Below are 6,654 nucleotides of genomic sequence, written 5' to 3' on the forward strand. Positions count from 1 at the left end.
AGTAATTATAAGATTATTTAATTTTTTAATGAGAAGTAAACTACAAAATTTATTTATTTATAATCCTAATATAAATTACGAATAATTAAATAATTCAAAACAAAATGCTTTGGTATTTGAATTAAAGATATTATCTATCGCTGTACATAATGTTTCTGTTATTAAAGAAATGAATTTAATTTTCCACATTTTTATTTTATGAATAAATAAATCTTTAATCCTTTATTTTTTTTTATTATTATATTTTTATCTTGCACAATATAAGATGATAGTTTTTAATGAAAACGGTTCATACAGCAAACCAAGTGCCAATTAGCCCAGAAGCTCAAAATAAAATGAATTTTAATAAACATAAAGCTGAATTCAAAAGTCTGAATGTCACATAAAGCGACACTCCGAACGTATACTTTCAAAAATCTTTTCCTGACATTTAAATTAATTTTTGATGTAAAAATATTATATTTCTGACTGAAGACTCGTTTCGCCTGTGCTATTCGGCATTTTGTATCGCTCCTGCTTAGTCCATCTTTAACAATTCTACTTCCTAAATAACAAAATTCTTATATCTCCATAATCTTTTCTCCTCCTATTTTCACATTCAGCGGTTCATCTTTGTTATTAATCTGGTTCATTAGTTATTATCTCTGTAATTATATATACACATACATTTTTCCACATAATACATGCATATGCACTCGTTCACCTGAACAAACAATCAAAGACAGACTCCACAAAATTGAAAGGAGAATGGAAGAACCTGCATCAAAAAAAGTTCCAAAAAGATGGCAATGGTGGATTGTACCCAACAAAATTGTGTACAATCCACCTAGAACTAGAACTAATATATTACCAAAGACAGATTACACACTAACAAAAAAACTATTAAAAACAATAATAAATACCAATAAATGTAATATTATTACCATTCGATTTTGCAATAACTCCAAGCAAATTCCAATTTTCCCAACCTTTTGGTTCAAGACTAATACTTTTTTTAGCCGCAGAAATGCTGTTTGCATCAATTGTTTTTTATCTGTACTATCAAGACTTACTCTGGACTGTAAACAATAACTGGCTGCTAAATCATGCCATAAAAGGCTGCAATTGCCAATTTTTTCCAGCAACTTTAAAGCTTGTGTAAAACACCTGTTAAATGATTTTAAATACAAATTTAGATAAAAATGTTCATTCAATACATATCTACTTTATTTAAACTTATCTCAATACAGTTAATAACTATGTTTTTTTTTTTATAATTGACATAATAGATTAATTTGTGAGATGTGAATAATACTTCTATTCATCTATTTACAACAAAGTTAACTGAATTACAATATGCTGCCATCTTAAAAGTAAGACAGGAAGGCATCAGCAGCAAATTGCCTTTATATGAAGTTTAAAAAATCTACCAGAATGCTGGGATCATTAAATTCCACACTTATTTAATCTTGGAAATGTACCAGTTGGGTAGACAGTGATTTACGGTCATCATTTAAAAAAGTAGACCCCAAAAAGCTCAGCAACTAACATAGGTAATGCATTAACTAAGCTATTAACCTCTGCTCTACTTTGGCTGACAGAATAATGACATGGGATGAGACTGAAAATGTACTTTTAGAAGAAAAAAATGGCTTTGAGGTAGAAAACATCTTTGTGTTATTCTCAACACTGAATATTATACCTTCTGAAGGGAACAACCTACATGATGTTTATAACTTTAAGAAAGCCTTCAACACCATTCACTGCTTGAAGCTATGATCAAAACTAAAGAGTATAGAGCTGAGTGTGAAAATAGTTGCAGTAATTACCAATTTATATGATAAGGAATTTTATCATGCTGAATGAGAATTCCTTGAAATCAGCAAAGATTGATTACAGAGGGAGCTGTACGGAGCATCTCTTTAAGCCCTCTTCTCTTCTCTCTGTTCATTAGTGATATATATGCTTCAGAGATTTGAGCACCATTTTGCTATGAACGACCTGAGACGACTGAGAAATAGTTTTATAAAATGCTGTACTTTTGATCGAAAAGTATGCCCATGCATAGTCATAACATCAATTTGGGTTACAACATTTGCCGATCTCTGACAGAGTCGTACTGTTTTGGTCTTTCATCTGGAGATTCTGTTCAGGCACAGTATTTTTCATATGTTACAAAATTTCATTTTCATATTCTCCTGCTAAAGCATCAAGGTTATTTGGCAAATTCATCAAGAAGAAAAGAATATTTTGTACGTAAAATTTTGTAAAGAATGATGGTATGTGAAATTTAAATAATGTTAAATACCACTTACCAAAAATATCTATAAAGTTGATGGAATTAGATAACTAGGAGTGATTTTATTACTCTCACAATTGAAAGAGAAATAAAACTAAACTTGGAACTGATATATTTCTTAATGTCAGCTCAAGGAGGGATATAATCTGCATTGCAGAAAAATATAAAAACCATCTTACCTCCATGACACAGTTTTAAACTCTATGTTTAATCTATTAAACATTTAATAGTAATTTGGGGTGTGGAGAAGCATATTTTGGATTCACACATATTAGCCACAGCTTTCACATATTCTGTATGTGGAAGGTATTTCTAATAGCTTAATATTAAGGCAGTATTTTTTTTGTATTAAAAAAAAAATATATATATAGCTGGGAACAAAACATATCAAATATGTAAATTAATCAAAAATAACAACCAAACAATTGTAAAAATGATAAAACACTGAAAATTTATATTATATTATATTATATATATATTTTTTGTTTTTTTAATATAAACCATCTAATATAGAATATTGAAATAAGACATAGCTATCTTAATTTTACCAAGAAAATTCTTTCATGGGACCTCCTGAATCTAATATCATGAAATAATTTAGTTAAACTGCATAATAAAAATACTGAAATAATTAAAATTGCATATTAATTTATTATACCAGCGCTGCTATCTATTGCAGGTTTTCTATAAGACTGTCTCCCCAAACACTGTCTGATTGTTTATCAAATTTAAATTTTGTTTATATTTATATATATGTAATATTTTACTAATTTAATTTTGATATCTTTATTAATTTCTAATATTTCTAAATTTGGTTTAATAACAGAAATAGAATGTTTATTGCTTATTGGATGGTCTGCCATATTACAAGAGGTTATCTCTAAAGTAAAGATCGTTTCATTGTAAAAAAAATTTAATCTGAAAACTTTATAAATATTTTTATTTCTCTTAAACTACATATTTTATACTACTTATCTATATAATTGCCACGTGAATTAAGACATTTATCATAGCAATATACCAGCTTCAATATACCCTCGTCACATTCTTCTGCCACCAGTCCATTTAGCTAGTGATTTTTAAGTTCATAGTCACCCGTGAATTGCTTACCACTCAAAAATTATTTCAATTTCCCAAAAAATTGATAATCAGAATGAGCTAAGTCCAAACTACATGGTGGGTGATCATAAATTTCCCATCCAAATATTTTCAGTAAATCATACGTCAGATCAACAACTATTGTGCAGTAGGATGATGCCGTCGGTCAGCCAACCACATCGCCAATTTTGAATGGCACGTCGTAACTTATGTAGAGTTTTGCAGTAGGCTTCTACATTTATAGTTGTTCCATGTGGCATGAAATCAATCAGCAGTATGCCAAACTTAACCCAAAAGACTCTGGCTTTACGTCTATATCAGTTTACGTCCATATGGCTGTGGCTTGACCTTTGTTGGTCTGGTTGGTGATTGAGGATGGCGCTATTCACTTGACTACTATTTTCTCTCTGGTGTGTAATACAAAATCCATATTTCATTGCTGGTAACGATTGAATTAAGGAAGTCATCGCTATGTATCGTCAAAAATTACAAAGCAAATCCCATTCCGATTTTTTTGTGACGTTCCATTAAGACAGCAGCACCCAACATGCACACAAACCTTTCTGAAGCCTAAATATTCATGAACAATGTGACCAATAACAGCTCTTGAAATATCAGGAAAAAGAAGGGCCAGGTTGGAAATCGTTAAGCGACAATCTTTTCTAATTTCATCATCAATGCATTTCAACAAGCCCTCATTGATTATTGAGAGCCTCCTCAAATGTTCTTCATCATACACATTAATTCTGTTACTTCTAAACCTTTCACATCATTTTCGGATGTTTCTTTCATTCATTAAATTATCACTGTACAAATCCCAACCCCGTAGGGGGAAGACAACCACCTTGTGACATTACCAGTCACCACACCACTCCCTCTGTTCCGAGCCCTGAGGGGCTTTACTGGAGGTCGTCTTTAGACCTGCCTTCTAACTGATTACATCTCACATATCAACCAGGTGTCGGTCAGGATGCCACCAATGTTGTGCCTCGGCAGACATTTGCATCAGTAAAAATACATATCAAATTTCACCTTCGCTTAGGCCTCAAACGAACATCTTCACATCCAACCTAACATGATTCCCTCAAACTAACTAACCAAAACTAACTAGGTACGAATCCCAAACCTAGTCCAGATTTGACAGCACCATTAGTGACTGTGAATGCCTCAGAAAACAAACGAGTTTAAAGTTAAATCATTGCTACACTTATACCAATCAAAATTATGTCTTACGCAACATAAATTCAGCCCTACACCCAAATAAATCGACCAATTTAGGTCACCTAACAAGGGGAACGTCTCCTCATTCTGATCCATACAGGAGCCACGAACAAACCTCGCACCCCCACCCAGTCCCACCATGGTATCTTGCGTGGCATTACAGTCATGATCATGACTGCCACCGGTCATTGTACACAGCAACCAACTGCCTATAAATTTCAGCCGGCTTAACAGTTTGATGATTTAAAAAATGTATGACTTCAAGTATTCCAGTCGGCAACAACATCGATTTTCCTACTCACTTTATAACATAATAAGTTACATGTAATCTAAGATACTACAATGCCACAACTTACAGACAACAATGCAGTGTGTACATTACTAGCACGGCCACGAACGACACAGGTTCACCAACCTTAAGGAGAGAAATTTATTTGCGGTCTTTATTTTAGAGATATCCCTTGTAGATAAAGCAAATTTATTATTTCTGTAACTTCTATCACGATCAAGAAATCTAGTTTTTAAGAACCAATTTGTTTCTTCTGTATAAGTACCATCACAATCATTGCAATTAATTTTATAAAAATTGCAATAATTAATTCTATTAAAAAAATAATAAATTAATTTTATATAATGGCAGACCGTCCAATAAACATTCTATTTCTGATATTAACACAAATTTAAAAATATTGGAAGTTAATAAAGATGATATAAAATTAAATTATCAGAAAAATATTACACATATAAATACAAACAAAACTGAAATTTGATAAACCTTCACACAATGTTTGAGGGAGACTGTCTAATTACAACTGATAAAAAATGAATTATTAAGACTTCACTGAATAAATGAGGTAGTAGTGCTACCAGATGCAGGTTTTATGGAAAACAGGGTGTGGTATAGTGATACCAGAAGGAGGATACATTCCTCTCAGTGGCACAACTGTTTTTAGCTTCAGCATAATGAATGATAAAAATATGTGGAAAATGGATTAATTTTTGTAAGAATGAGCACACACGCATGCATGCATGGGTGTGACCTTTTCTTAGTTACAACATTTAATTTTAGTGGCACGCATATTTAAGCTTTTTGAATTTGTTTTATCCAGAAAAGACAATTCACCACAATTCTTTTTCAATTTAATTTTATTTAACTTACTTGTTTTAAGTTTATAATTATATTAAGAGTATAATATACTACACAAATTATGGCTTATCAAATACCACATTGCTTCTAAGAATTTTAAAATTATAGAAAAATGTCATCAAACAGAAGCAGGTGAGTTATGTTTTATTTGATTTATTTATGTAATCTGTTAATAAATTTTAAGAATTTCTAGTTTTATAATTGTCAAATGCGTAAATTCTCAAACACTGAATGATGAAATATTCATTCACAATGAATATATAAGAAATAAAAAGAAATGCCTGACTTTAGGAATATTTTAGATTGCATATAAAAATATATAGATTGCAGTATTACTATAAAATAATTTTAAAAAAGAGAATATCTTTTTTTTATTATTTTATTTCAATTATCAAAACAATTTATAAAAAAATTGATTGTGGTTACAAACTATTCCAACAATTTAAATAATTAATTATTCAAATACTATAGATGAAAGGTAAAATTAAGAGTTAAAAAGAGTTAAGTGGTAAAACTTTAACATAAAATCTGAGGCAAAAATTAATATGAAAATCAACCCAAGAAAATATTTAAACTTAACTAAAACCATAGACTAGTAACTTGAATCTAATAACACATATTTATACTATTTTTACAAGAAAAAATACATTATATTGTTATACTTAGATAGCAAAGGTGGTTATAAAACAAATTTTTTTAAATACTTCTTTATTGTGATTTACACATGAGCATTTTTAATGATAGTTTTGGCTACTTGTTGCAAACCCAACATTCATATTTATGACGCATGTATCCGTTTTATTTATATATATTAATTCTCCGTCAAAATGTTTTTATGTGTTTTTATCATACATATTTATATGTTTTCATAATAGATCACATTTTCTTATCTTCAATTTTTTTAGCTGAG

The sequence above is a fragment of the Lycorma delicatula genome, chromosome 3 (assembly GCF_047948215.1).
Source record: "Lycorma delicatula isolate Av1 chromosome 3, ASM4794821v1, whole genome shotgun sequence".
Lineage (NCBI taxonomy): Eukaryota > Metazoa > Arthropoda > Insecta > Hemiptera > Fulgoridae > Lycorma > Lycorma delicatula.